Source organism: Rutidosis leptorrhynchoides, chromosome 4 (assembly GCF_046630445.1).
Source record: "Rutidosis leptorrhynchoides isolate AG116_Rl617_1_P2 chromosome 4, CSIRO_AGI_Rlap_v1, whole genome shotgun sequence".
Taxonomy (NCBI): Eukaryota; Viridiplantae; Streptophyta; class Magnoliopsida; order Asterales; family Asteraceae; genus Rutidosis; species Rutidosis leptorrhynchoides.
The window spans coordinates 237,026,864-237,042,258 of record NC_092336.1 but is presented as its reverse complement, the minus strand read 5'-3'; the positions used below and the strand labels follow the sequence as shown (position 1 = coordinate 237,042,258).

Genomic DNA, 15,395 nt, shown 5'->3' with positions numbered 1-15,395 from the left:
ATAAGTTTAAATGGTATAATTAATATAACATAAGTATTTAATTAATTAATTAAATATTAGTCATAATGTAAGTATTATTAATTAATAATAAATTTTAAATCATATCATAAGTATTATTAATTAATAATGAATTATTAATCATATCATAAGTTTCTAATTATAATTATTAAATCATAAGTATTTAATAATTAAATAATAACTAAGCCTTAGAATAATTAAATAATTAATTAATCCTTATTATAAGTCTTATAATAGTAATCTCATAATATAAGTTTAATACTTATCATAAGTATTTTCCATTAATAATGAAGTATCATTTATCATATGTTTAATTAAAATGTTAATTAAATCATAAGTATTAATTAAATGATATAATAAATATATATCATAAGTTGTAAATAATAATAATTACTTTTTTTTTATCATAAGTAATTAAATAATAATGAAATCCATTATTTATATCATAAGTTTAATAATTAGTCACAAGTTTTAAATCAAAAGTTCATCGGGTCGTATCCTGAGCCCAGGGTGTCGGTTTTCGGCGAGCCTTACATATATCTCCGCCTAAGCAAACCACCCGACACTTTGGTACACTCAAGAACACCCCAAGAACATCCCACAAGTCGTGATGTACAGCCAATTCACTACTTGGAACTTCAATTCAACCAAAATCGTGTTTTAGACGCAACGGGTGATTCGTGGCTCGGATTGAGATGACCCGAACATGAAAGTTCATCCCACCATCAGTCCTAACACACTAACACACCCTAGAGTCACCAATTATGGTCATAAAGTCGGACCAAACCTGGTTCATACCAAAATCACATTTCAATCTTAACAAAATACCACTTTGATCATATCTAGGGCTCCGGGAATCGAAACGACATGAATCCGGAGTCTAAAATTAATGTCTTGATGAGAGGAACTCATCTAGATACTTTATTTTAACTTTTATATCAGTCACAATAGCAGAAACACACGAAAAAGCTGCTGTTCCAATTATATCAAACCGAAAACATATGTTTACGAGTAATTCTATGCATACGATCATCAATACAATAATATGTAACTATCATACTATCAATATAACATCAAAATACAGAAAAATTAATTGAAAATGAAAAAGCTAGGGTTTATGTATATACCCTAATCAAGAATCGAGAAGAAGAGGATGAAAGAACGCGAAAATAGCAACCCGAATATGTCTCTAGCCTTGAAAAATGATGAAGAATTGATTGGTTGATGATGTTGGCCGAATATTATGATAGGAGTGTGCTAGGGTTCAGCCAAAAAGAAAGGAGGGAGAGGAGAGAACACAAAATTAGGTTTTAGGTGGAAATTAGAAGTGTAAATTAGAAATAAAATGGAAAATGAGAAATGGTGGGGGTGTAAGCCTATGTTCGGCTGAATTTGGCAAGGGGTGGGCCCCACATGGCCCACTTTGATCATGTGGATAATCTCTTGTGGTCCGAACGCCTAAACTAAGCCCGAAACGCGAAAACGCTACTACGCGATTGAAAATTCGGAGAGATAACAAATACGCGACGAAAAATATACATAAACACTATATATAAATATATGACATTAAAATATCATATTTAAAATAATTAGAATTTAAAAATCTCAAAAGCTCGACCGTTGGTTTGAAAACCGAAAAGATTCGCCGGATAGAAATCCGCGACACGTAGAAACGTACAATTAAAGATATGAATACAAATATTCATATAACACATAATAATTAATATATTATTACAAAAATAATAATATAGGTCATAGAAATGACGTGGCATGAATAATAATTAACGATCGTTAAATAATTAACGGTAAAAGATAACGGAAAAAGTAGGGTCGTTACAATACTTATTCATGTTGGTTTCAATTCTCCAAGGTCTAGTTTAGCGTATAGTGAATACGGCATTAAATTTATACTAGTACCTAAGTCTGCCAATGCTTCTATTGAACTAAGACTACCCAGAAAACATGGAATTGTGAAACTTCCTGGATCAGATAATTTTTCTGGTATCTTATTCAACAGCACTGCTGAACAATTAGCATTCATAATAACAGCCGAGAGTTCTTCCATTTTCTTTCTATTTGAGATTAGATCTTTCAGAAATTTAGCATAACTAGGCATTCCTGAAATCAAATCAATGAAAGGAAGATTTACATTTATCTGTTTAAACATATCCAGGAATTTAGATTGCTCGGCTTCAAGTTACTCTTTTTTCATTTTACTCGGGTAAGGAAGTGGTGGTTGGTATGGTTTAACATAAGGTTTAGCTTTAACTGTGTTATCTTCATTAACCTTTTCAACTACCGGTTCTTTTTCCTTATCTTGCTTAGGTTGTGGTTCTTGTGGAGTAGGAATAGCTTCATCAGAAATTACAGGTATTTCAGGTCGCTTAAATGTAATACCACTTCTTGTGGTAATGGCTTTAGCTGTTTCATTCCGAGAGTTAGCATTTGTATCACTAGGTAAACTTCCCGGTTTTCTTTCACCTATTAACCTTGCTAGGTTGCTTACTTCTTGTTCCAAATTTTGAATAGAACCTTGTTGATTTCTAAATGCTTTAGCATTTTATTCATTGGTTTGTTTCTAAGATGTGAAAAATTGTGTTTGAGATTCAACTAGCTTCGACATCATATCTTCTAAATTCGGCTTTTTATCATCGGTTTGTGGTGGTTTATTTTGAAAGTTAGGTCTTTGCTGATTGTAAGTATTATTGGATACTTGTTGATTGCTAGGACCTTGTTGGTTGTTGTATGAAATATTTCGATTATAATTCTGGTTTTGATTGTAAATTGGTCTTGGCGATTGATAATTATTCTAATAATTATTTCCATGCCTTTGGTTTAGATATGAAACATTCTCTCTTTGTTCCATTGTTAGTTCAATACTGAGCAATCTTTTGTCAAATGTGGTCCTCCACACTGCTCACAACTAATTCGTATTGAGTGTATATCCTTAGTCATCTTTTCCATTCGTCTCTCTACAGCATCTATCTTTGCAGAAATGGAATCTAAGTCATGGCTAGAATCGGCTCTAGCTTCTTTAGATGATCTAACGATATCTTTTTCTTGGTGCCACTCATGTGAGTGGGAAACAGTGTTATCAATAATTTTGTAAGCATCAGTTTCTGTTTTCTTCATAATAGAACCACCAGCTGCTATATTTATGTCTTTTCTTGTAGTGATGTCGCATTCTTGGTAGAATATTTGTACTATTTGACAAGTGTCTAAACCATATTGCAGATATCCTCTTAATAATTTTCCAAATCTGGTCCATGCCTCATATAGAGTTTCATTCGGCTTTTGTGTGAATGTAACAATTTCTCCTTGAAGTCTTACTGCTTTAGATGCCGGAAAGAATTGTTTAAGAAATTTTTCAACTAAAACGTCTCATGTATCAATCGCCCCTTCAGGTAACGATTCCAACCAATCTTTGGCTTCTCCCTTTAAAGTCCAGGAAATAACATGAGATATATCTGTTCATCTTCTACTTCTCTTATTTTAAATAGTGTGTAGATCCTATTAAAGGTACGAAGATGTTCATTTGGATCTTCCTTCGGCGCATCACTAAATTGGCATTGATTAGTTACCATGTGTAGAATTTGTCCTTTGATTTTATAATCTGGTGCATTAATGTCTGGATGAGTAATTGCGTGACCTTGGCCAGTGCGTTTAGCTCTCATTCGGTCTTTCATACTTAGAGGTTCCAGATTTTCCATGATTGAATTTGTTGAATCGGAATCACTAGAGGATTCTGATTTAATGGTTCGTTCCTCAACAATCTCTGTTTGAATGATTGGTGGTTCCGGAGGAAAAATTAATGGTTCAGGATCTATAAATCGTCCCTGAATATTCTCCGGATTCTCAATTGTGAGGTCGGGTTCAAAGAATGGATTATCGGAAATTTGAACTGGAGTAACTGGTCGACTGAATGACGATTCTAAAGAAAAATCTAGGGCAACAATATTTGCTAGATGTCTTGATCGAGTTACAGGTGGTGAACGTACAAAAGGTGGTGAACGTCTTGCTCGGTGCATTCACTGAATATCCTATTAGTTTTTAAAAAGGAAGAAAAATTATATAAGTTATCCAATTAATAGACTTTTCTGATTTTGCCCACATTTCGAATAGCCAAAAGATGCAGCAGAGGGGCAGGATTCGTTTAGTCTCAATATAATTGAGTACTGTTTGGCTCCAATAACCCGGTCCACGTACAAATCCAACTATTACTACGAACCAGAAAATTTTGATGTCTATCAATTTAACCACTTAAAATAAATTTTCGTAATTTAAAGAAATTTTAGATAAGAAATAGAGAAAATTCTAAGTCCTGAAAACTAGAATGGCGAGAAATAAGAAAGAAAAAGAGCGCGTCGGTATTAAAATTGGAGAAATAAGAAAGAAAAATAGTGACTTATAAAACTTTAAAACACTCGACTAACCCAACCTTATTATTATCAGTAACTTAAAATTGAAATTGCAAATTGAGATTACTAATTGGAGTGATAATTGATACATAGGTAAAAGGCGTCGAAAAATAAAAATAAGAAAGTAGCGCGTCGAAACTTAAAAAGGAACTAAAAACTAAGAATTAAAAGTTGCGTCTAAAAATATTAAAGCTTACAAGTAAAACTATATCCTAAATGGCAATATCTTAAAAAGGTACTAAAATATAAAAAGGCGTCGCAAAATTCTAAAGCACCTAAATCTTAGTCTAAAGAAAAAGCACTTAAGGGATTTTACGGCAAAGCCTAAAAATCTAGAAGTAAAAATAACTATGGCAAAAACTATATCTTAAAAGTAAATATGAGCAAAAAATATAAAAGTTACGCTAAAAACAAATAAAAAGGGACAAAATATAAAAATATACTAAAAGTTATAAAAAGTACAATTTTTATAAAAATATTATTTTTATATTATTTATTTAATAAAACTATTAATTTTATAATTTAATTAAACTAATTAAACAAAATAATAATAAAAACTAATAACTAATTAAATTAATACACTAACCTAATTAGGGTTATAATTAAAAAATAATAATAATAATTACTCCGTATTTAATGCTGTTAGGGTTTTACTGTGGCGAGTCAGGTGTCTTCATGCGATCGCATGAAGTTATGCCTTCGGGCTCATGCGATCGCATGAGCTAAGATTTTGGGCCACGGTCTGGGCTGCTACAGTACCAGGCCGTGAGAGTTTTTAAATTTTTTTTTTCTGTTTTGCTGCATTATATATTTATAATATATTTATATAAATTAAATAAAACTTATATTTTTATAAAATAAAGATAAAGAAACTTTTATATAACTTATATATTTAACAAACTCTTAAAAATATTTATATTTTTTGTTTTTCTTTTTATATTTTCGAATATTTAAAACGTATTTTTACAAAAGCGTACTTTTTTATAAAAGTAAACTAAAAATAAAAATCTTTTTTTATATATTAGCGTTGCGCTTCCGGCTTTTAAGCTAGATTTGTTCCCCGGCAGCGGCGCCAAAAATACTTGATGTTATGCGAGGTGTATATAAAATAGCTTTATTTTTACAACGAAAAACTATTAAATACGATACAATTTTACACAAGATATTTATTTATTTATAGAATGGATATACTTAAACCTTGCTATAACACTTATAGGCAGTGTACCTAATCGTACGGTAGTGTAGTTTTTAGTAAGTCTGGTTCGTTCCACAGGGAAAATCTTTAAACAAAGCTTAACACTATATTAGTTTTAAATTACAAAAAATACAAATATATATATAAGTAATATTATTATTATAAAAGGGGGTTTTTACCGTTTAATGACCGGTTTGTCAATTTTTAAAACTTTAGTCGCAGTTAAAACCTAATGTAAAATAATAAATAAATAAAAGACTAAATTTAGAGCGTAAAGTAAATAACGATAATGAAATTGCGATAAATAAAAGTGCGATAAAATAAACTTGCGATAATTAAAAAGTACGATAATTAAAAGTGCAATTAAATACAATGAGAATAAATAAAAGTGCGATAATTAGAAGTGCAATTAAATATAAAATAAACGAAATTAAATATGAAATAAAAGAATTATGCTTATTTAAACTTCCGTAATCATGATGTTTGACGTGTTGATTTTAGTTTTATGCCCATGGGTTAATTGTCCTTTGTCCTGGATTATTTAATATGTCCGTCTGGTTTTTGTCCATAACAGTCCATCAGTCATAAATATAAAGTGCGAGTGTCCTCGTCAAATTATCCTTATACCCGAAGTCAAATATTCCAACTAATTTGGGACTTAAACTGTAACAAGGTTTTAATACTTTGTTTAATAATTACACCAGGATATCGACTGTGTGTAACTCAAGGTTTTAATACTTTGTTATCAATTACGCCAAGTGTCCTTGTACATAATTTCACCCCTGTTTTAATAATTTCATATACTATTAATCCATTCCCGTGTCCAGTTAAATGAACGATTATTCGTACATATAAATACCCTGCCCATCGTGTCCGATCGAGTATATATGATTATTTATAGGTATTTCCAATTGTAAATCTTTATATTAAAATTAACAAACTATCATTTAGTTAAACAAATATAAAGCCCATTAATAGCCCATAGTCTAATTTCCACAAGTGTCGTTCTTTTGTCCAAACCCCAATTATGGTACAAAGCCCAATTACCCAATTTTAATATTTTTAGCCCAACATCATGATTACTTCGGCTTAAATAAGCATAATAATAACTTAGCTACGAGACATTAAATTAAAAAGGTTGAACATAACTTACAAAGATTAAAAATAGAGTAGCGTTACACGGATAGAATTTCGACTTACACCCTTACAACATTCGCTAACATACCCTTATTATTAGAATTTAAAATTAAAATTAAAATTAAAATATAAATATATATATATATATATATACATACATACATACATATATATATATATATATATATATATATATATATATATATATATATATATATATATATATATATATATATATATATACACGTTGATGATAGAGAGATTGATATATATATTTTTGATGCACCAAACTACGACTTTTATAGGCATGTGGGCTGGAAAAGGGCCTCATGCGATCGCATGGGCTTTGCCCTTCAAGGCCATACGATCGCATGGCCAGCTGGGGAGAGTCACATGTGGTTGTTTTCTTATGCCGACGGTTTTATAATATATTATATAATATATAAATAATTATAAGAATTATTTAAATATTATATTATATTTATGTACATAGTTGACTTGTAATTTTTAGTTCGTTGCGTCGAGCGTTGAGAGTTGACTTTAGTCCCGGTTCCAGATTTTCGAACGTCCTTGCGTACAATTTAATATCTTGTACTTTGCGTTTTGCGTCTTGTACTCTTGTAATTTTGAGACGTTTCTTATCAATAATTGGAACCACTTTGATTGTATTTTGTACTTTTGAGCTTTTTGGTCGTTTGCGTCTTCAATTCGTCGAATCTGTCTTTTGTCTTCACCTTTTATTATTTAAACGAATATCACTTGTAAATAGAACAGTTGCAACTAAAAGCTTGTCTTTCTTGAGGGATAATGCTATGAAATATATGTTTGTTTTTAGCATTATCAGTCACACGAAGGTAAATGTTTAAATAATCAAACCTATTCAAACACCGAATTTGTTACTTTATGCAGAGATGGACTGTTCATATGTTTAGAAGAAAAAACGTTGAATGCTCGAGGTTACGCCTATGTAGCTATGGAAAACCAATTAGTCCGACTATCTTATGAGTGGGCTAGAGCATATCACTAAGAATACTATCTCACAGGTAAGTTTGTACATTTTTCAGTTTTTATTTTTATTTATATTTTTCACCTTTTAATAATAAACGCTAATTTGTTCGCTATAAAGTATTAAATTGGTATTCGATAAAATTAGGTATGCATGACCGAAATTATTGATATCATACAAAAATTTATTACATCACTGCGAAATTTACCGTTTATTCTTAAGGTATAAATATCTTTAATCAATCAACCTAAAATATTTTAAAAATTCGTCATGAGTTAAACTAGGTCATGGAACCGAAATTACTTTACCGAAAAGAAGGGCGTATATTTTTGATAATATTTGATTGATTAAAGTGGGATAAAAGACCAAAAAGATTTTTAATTTTATTTTTACTTTGTTTTTAAAATTAATATTAAAATAATATTGTAAACTTTTTAAATCAATATATTTAAAATTGTAAATATTTGAAAAATTAATATTTTTAATATAAGTTTGTATGTATAAAAACAAAATATAATTTAAGTTTGGTGTGAATTTTTAATATGAATTTTTAATTTTATGCATTTTAAATTTAAGTTTGGTGTGAATTTAAAAACAAAAATTTACTTTATTTTGTTAAGTTAAAAATTTGATTTTTAAAATTCATCGTGAGTTGAAGACTAGGTCGTTGAACCGAAATTGATTTACCCGAGGGAGGGACGAGAACTTTTATTATCATTATTTTTAATCTTAATGAATTAAAGTATGCCAAAAATATTTTAAAAAAACCCAAAAAAAAAAAATCTTTACTTTTAAAATCGCGCTTTGAATTGACAAATTTTAAAATTTTGTCAAGGGATGGACTAGGACAACGATTCGAAACGCCCTCATCCTAAAAAGAAACAAATTTTTAAAATTTTATTAATTATATGTTTTATAAGTTATAAGGTTTTTTATAAAAAAATAAAAAAATAAAAAAAAACAAAACAAAAAAAAACAAATGTGATGAAACAACAAGACGGAATGAACAAATGATACGCACCATTTATCATTCAGCATACAAACGCCAATATGTTTGGAAACTTTGGTAAAATTTAATTATTTTTCTACGCTAAACACCCTCAATAATTTAAATTGTTACTGATTTCTTGCAAATGAGGGCATTGCAAGATCTTAAGTGTGGGAAGGGGTTAAATTCTTTTAGATTTTAAAAAAAAATTTGATTTATACACTTGGTTACCATTAGAAATACTAGTAACGCAGTAGTTGTATTAGAATCTAGTGCTCTCTGATAATAAAGAACAGCCCTAGTCTTATATACTGACTACCCAATTCTAGTAAAAATTTTCAAAATTTTCAATTAAATGAACTCAAAATCATGTTTATACATATTTATGAATGATAAAACTAGGTGTTAACACCGAAATTATTGTTACCTCGGAAAGGACATAAATTGAGAAACAAACCAAAATGTTAGAATTCATTTAAAATAGAATAGAGGACAATAAAAAGGAAAATAAAAGCCAAGTGTGAGAAAAATTACCAAATTATTTTGAACATATATCATATATTTCTGTAACAAATAATTGAAGATACTTTTGCTTTGGACTAATCTAATCAGTTTTACTCGATTTACTGTAATATATTTAAAAGAAAAGATGGATCTACACGATGAATCAATTCCATCATTAAAAGGAAGTAAAGTCTTCCGAAAAAGAAACGCGCTTCTTGATTTAGGTCATGAAGTTGTCGTCCAGACCAGCTGTAGGTTGACGAAAAATCTAGAAAAGTCATCTCTAAAATCAGCAGGAAATCCACGGACCTCAGCATCAAACAGGGTCGCCAAGTGGTCAGACTTATCCTAACCATGAGAGGATCTGTCTTGTAAAATGGGGAGGACGCCGTGCAAATTAGCTGGATAAGACTAATGAATCAGATCCCCAGAAAGGATAATCTCCTTAAAGATAAAAAATCAGCTTTTAAGACTGATATTACTCAATCCTTGAGATTGACATTAAAGATTGAGAATTACAAACTCATGGAATTCAATGATATCTAAACTCGAGCTTGAACGAGAAAATATTTTGATCAAAATTACAAACCGATTTATTTTCTGAAAACCCATTTTTAATGCGTTCATTACCATTGAACGTAAAATTCTAGGAATTCACCTGGAATTCATTAGGTCACCTGAACCAAATCGGGTGTCAACCGTAAGAATGGTGGTTGCATAGCATGGTTGAAGACAGGACCTTGTGCCAGACCGGAAAATTATAAGGGTGAGCTTTACTATTGCTCCTACCAAGGATAGTAATTGCATCCGACACGTTATAGACCATAATTAAAAGCATGTCAGGGGACATTGCCTTAACAGTTGCTTGTTCAACGCTTTCCTTTACAACCGGACGGTAGTTTACCGAAAGGTAATATACGGAGCAAGTATACTGGACGTGTTACTTTCTCAATACAAGGTTAGCAAATGGGTAACACAAAACCGTAAGTTTTGAGCTAAAATTTTCAAATCTGAAACCCACCAAACCCACAAAAATATTTTGCAAACACCGGTGAAGGGTTATTCCGGAAAACTTATCTAGGGTAAAAGCTAGATTTAATTTTCAAAAGATCAAATGTTTTCATAAAGATCCAATTTCCTTAAAGGATCTAAATTTTCATAGTCATGTGGGACTGTAAACCATAACGTTACTACCATTGTTTATACCGCCATATAGAAATCACTGATGTACAAAGTGTGAAGAATAAAGAAGTGATTCTAGTATATTTCAAGACTATATTGCTTGAGGACAAGCAACGCTCAAGTGTGGAAATATTTGATAATGCTAAAAACGAACATATATTTCATAGCATTATCCCTCAAGAAAGACAAGCTTTTAGTTGCAATTGTTCTATTTATAAGTAATATTCGTTTAAATAATAAAAGGTGAAGACAAAAGACAGATTCGACAAATTGAAGACGCAAACGACCAAAAAGCTCAAAAGTACAAAATACAATCAAAGAGGTTCCAATTATTGATAAGAAACGTCTCAAAATTTCAAGAGTACAAGGTGCAAAATGCAAAATACAAGATATTAAATTGTACGCAAGGACGTTAAAAAATCTGGAACCGGGACCAAAGTCAACTCTCAACGCTCGACGCAACGGACTAAAAATTACAAGTTAACTATGCACATAAATAAAATATAATATTAAAATAATTCTTATAATTATTTATATATTATATTATTATTTATAAACGTCGGCAAGCAAGAAAACAAAGGCATGTGAACTTCACCAGCTGGCCATGCGATCGCATGGCCTGGAAGAGTTAATTCCATGCGATTGCATAGCTGAAAAATCCAGCCCAGGTCCTATAAATTCAACGTGTTTTGGCCAAAATAAACACATGTTTTTCTTCTTCCTTCATACTTAAACACATATATATATATATATATATATATATATATATATATATATATATATATATATATATATATATATATATATATATATATATATATATATATATATATATTATAATTTTAATTTTAATTTTAATTTTAATTTTAATTTTAATTTTAATTTTAATTCTAATAATAAGGGTATGTTAGCGAATGTTGTAAGGGTGTAAGTCGAAATTCTGTCCGTGTAACGCTACGCTATTTTTAATCACTGTAAGTTATGATTAATGTTATTTTTAATTTAATGTCTCGTAGCTAAGTTATTATTATGCTTATTTAAGACGAAGTAATCATGATGTTGGGCTAAAATACTAAAATTTGGTAATTGGATTTTGTACCATAATTGGGGTTTGGACAAAAGAACGACACTTGTGGAAATTAGACTATGGGCTATTATTGAGCTTTATATTTGTTTAACTAAATGATAGTTTGTTAATTTTAATATAAAGATTTACAATTGGACATACCTATAAATAACCATATACACTCAATCGGACACGATGGGCGTGATATTTATATGTACGAATAATCGTTCATTTAACCGGACACGGGAATGGATTAATAGTCTATGGAATTATTAAAACAGGGGTGAAATTATGTACAAGGACACTTGGCATAATTGATAACAAAGTATTAAAACCTTGTGTTACATGCAGTCGATATCCTGGTGTAATTATTAAACAAAGTATTAAGACCTTGTTACAGTTTAAGTCCCCAATTAGTTGGAATATTTGACTTCGGATGTAAGGATAATTTGACGAGGACACTCGTACTTTATATTTATGACTGATAGACTGTTATGGACAAAAACCAGACGGACATATTAAATAATCCAGGACAAAGAACAATTAATCCATGGGAATAAACTAAAAATCAACACGTCGAACATCATGATTATGGAAGTTTAAATAAGCATAATTCTTTTATTTCATATTTAATTGCAATTCTAATTATTGCACTTTATTTATTGTTATTGTATTTAATTGCACTTTTAATTATCGTATTCTTTAATTATCGTACTTTTTAATTATCGCATTTTTATTTATCGCAATTTCATTATAGTTATTTACTTTACGTTTTAAATTAAATTGTATTTATTTTTAATATTTTACATTAGGTTTTAACTGCGACTAAAGTTATAAAAATTGACAAACCGGTCATTAAACGGTAAAAACCCCCCTTTATAATAATAATATTACTTATATATATTTTTGTATTTTTACAAATATAGTTTTTAAATATATAGCGTTAAGCTTATTTAAGAGATCCCTGTGGAACGAACCGGACTTACTAAAAATTACACTACTGTACGATTAGGTACACTACCTATAAGTGTTGTAGCAAGGTTTAGGTATATCCATTCTATAAATAAATAAATATCTTGTGTAAAATTGTATTGTATTTAATAGTATTTCGTTGTAAAAATAATACTATTTCCTAGTACACCTCGCGCACATCTAGTATTTTTGGCGCCGCTGCCGGGAAAATTCTGCTTAAACGCCGGAAGCGCAACGCTAATATATAAAAAAAAAAGATTTTTTTTAGTTTACTTTTATAAAAAATATGTTTTGTAAAAATACGTTTTAAATATACGAAAATATAAAAAGAAAAACAAAAATATAAATATTTTTAAGAGTTTGTTAAACATATAAGTTTTATAAAGTTTCTTTATTTTTATTTTGTAAAAATTTAAGTTTTATTTAATTTATAAAAATATTTTATATAAATATATAAATCAAAAAACACAAAAAAAAAAAATATATATATATATATATATATATATATATATATATATATATATATATATATATATATATATATATATATATATATATATATATAACTACTCGGCCCGTACTGTAGCAGCCCAAGGCATGGCCCGTAACCCTAGCTCATGCGATCGCATGAGCCCGAAGGCAAATTCTCATGCGATCGCATGAGAGTACCAGACACGCCAGAGTTGACTAAAACTGCAATCATTACGGAGTATTATTATTAATTATAAAACCCTAATTAGGGTTTTGTTATTTAATTAATTAAGTTAGTTTTAGTATTTAATTTATATATTTAGTTTATTTAGTTTAATTAAATTATGAAATTAATAGTTTTATAAAATAATTAATATAAAAATAATATTTTTATAAAAATTGTACTTTTTACAACTTTAAGTATATTTTTATATTTTGTATCTTTTTATTCGTTTTAGCAAAATTTTTGTATTTTTCGCTCGTATTTAGTTTTAAGTCATAGTTTTTGCCATAGTTTTTTTTATTTCTAGATTCTTAGGCTTTGCCGTAAAATCCCTTAAGTACTTTTTCTTTAGACTAAGATTTAGGTACTTTAGAATTTTGTGACGCCGTTTTTTTATATTTTAGTACCTTTTTAAGTTATTGCCGTTTTGGATATAGAATTTTTTTAAGCGTTAATATTTTTAGACGCAACTTTTAATTTTTAGTTTTTAGTTCCTTTTTAAGTTTCGACGCGCTAATTTCTTATTTTTATTTTACGACGCCTATTATTTTTCGACGTTTTTCGACGCACTCTTTTTCTTTCTTATTTCTCGACATTCTAGTTTTAGGACATAGAATTTTTCTATTTCTTCTCTCTAAATTTCTTTAAATTACAAAAAATTATTTTAAGTGGTTAAATTGATAGACATCAAAATTTTCTGGTTCGTAGTAATAGTTGGATTTGTACGTGGACCGGGTTATTGGAGCCAAACAGTACTCAATTATATTGAGACCAAACGAATCCTGCCCCTCTGCTGCATCTTTTGGCTATTCGAAACGTGGGCAAAATCAGAAAAGTCTATTAATTTGATAACTTATATAATTTTTCTTCTTTTTTAAAAAACTAATAGGATATTCAGTGAATGCACTGAGCAAAACGTTCAGCACCTTTTGTACGTTCACCACCTGTAACTCGATCAAGACATCTAGCAAATATTGTCGCCGTTGATTTTTCTTTAGAATCGTCATCCAGTCGACCAAGTACTCCAATTCAAATTTCCGATAATCCATTTTTTGAACCCGACCTCACAATTGAGAATCCGAAGAATATTCAGGGACGATTCCGAGATACGAAACCATTAATCTTTCCTCCGGAACCACCAATCATTCAAACAGAGATTGTTGAGGAACGAACCATTAAATCAGAATCCTCTAGTGATTCAGATTCAACAAATTCAATCATGGAAAATCTGGAACCTCTAAGTATGGAAGATCGAATGAGAGCTAAACGCACTGACCAAGGTCACGCAATTACTCAACCAGACATTAATGCGCCAGATTATGAAATCAAAGGACAAATTCTACACATGGTAAATAATCAATGCCAATTTAGTGGTGCACCGAAGGAAGATCCAAATGAACATCTTCGTACCTTCAATAGGATATGTACACTATTTAAAATAAGAGAAGTAGAGGATGAACTGATATATCTCATGTTATTTCCCTGAACTTTAAAGGGAGAAGCCAAAGATTGGTTAGAATCGTTACCTGAAGGGGCGATTGATACATGGGATGTTTTAGTTAAAAAATTTCTTAAACAATTCTTTCCGGCATCTAAAGCCGTAAGACTTCAAGGAGAAATTGTTACGTTCACACAGAAGCCAAATGAAACTTTATATGAAGCATGGACAAGATTTGGAAAGTTATTAAGAGGGTGTCCGCAACATGGTTTAGATACTTGTCAAATAGTACAAATATTCTACCAAGGATGCGACATCACTACAAGAAAAGACATCGATATAGCAGCTGGTGGTTCCATTATGAAGAAAATAGCAACTGATGCTTATAAAATTATTGATAACACTGCTTCCCACTCACATGAGTGGCACCAAGAAAAAGATATCGTTAGATCATCTAAAGTAGCTAGAGCCGATTCTAGCCATGACTTAGATTCCATTTCAGCAAAGATAGATGCTGTCAAGAGATGAATGGAAAAGATGACTAAGGATATTCACTCAATACGAATTAGTTGTGAGCAGTGTGGAGGACCACATTTAACAAAAGATTGTCTCAGTATTGAACTAATAATGGAACAAAGAGAGAATGTTTCATACATAAACCAAAGGCCTGGAAATAATTATCAGAATAATTATCAACCGCCAAGACCAAACTACAATCAAAACCAGAATTATAACCGAAATGTTCTATACAACAACCAACAAGGTCCTAGTAATCAA

General features: G+C 30.0%; 1 non-coding gene across 1 annotated transcript; it reads right to left on the bottom strand.

The window, feature by feature from the left end:
- Positions 1–14,783: 14,783 nt before the first annotated feature.
- Positions 14,784–14,890, bottom strand: LOC139845940 (small nucleolar RNA R71). The gene has a single exon (XR_011758691.1). It is a non-coding gene; the product is annotated as a small nucleolar RNA R71 (small nucleolar RNA).
- Positions 14,891–15,395: the final 505 nt, after the last annotated feature.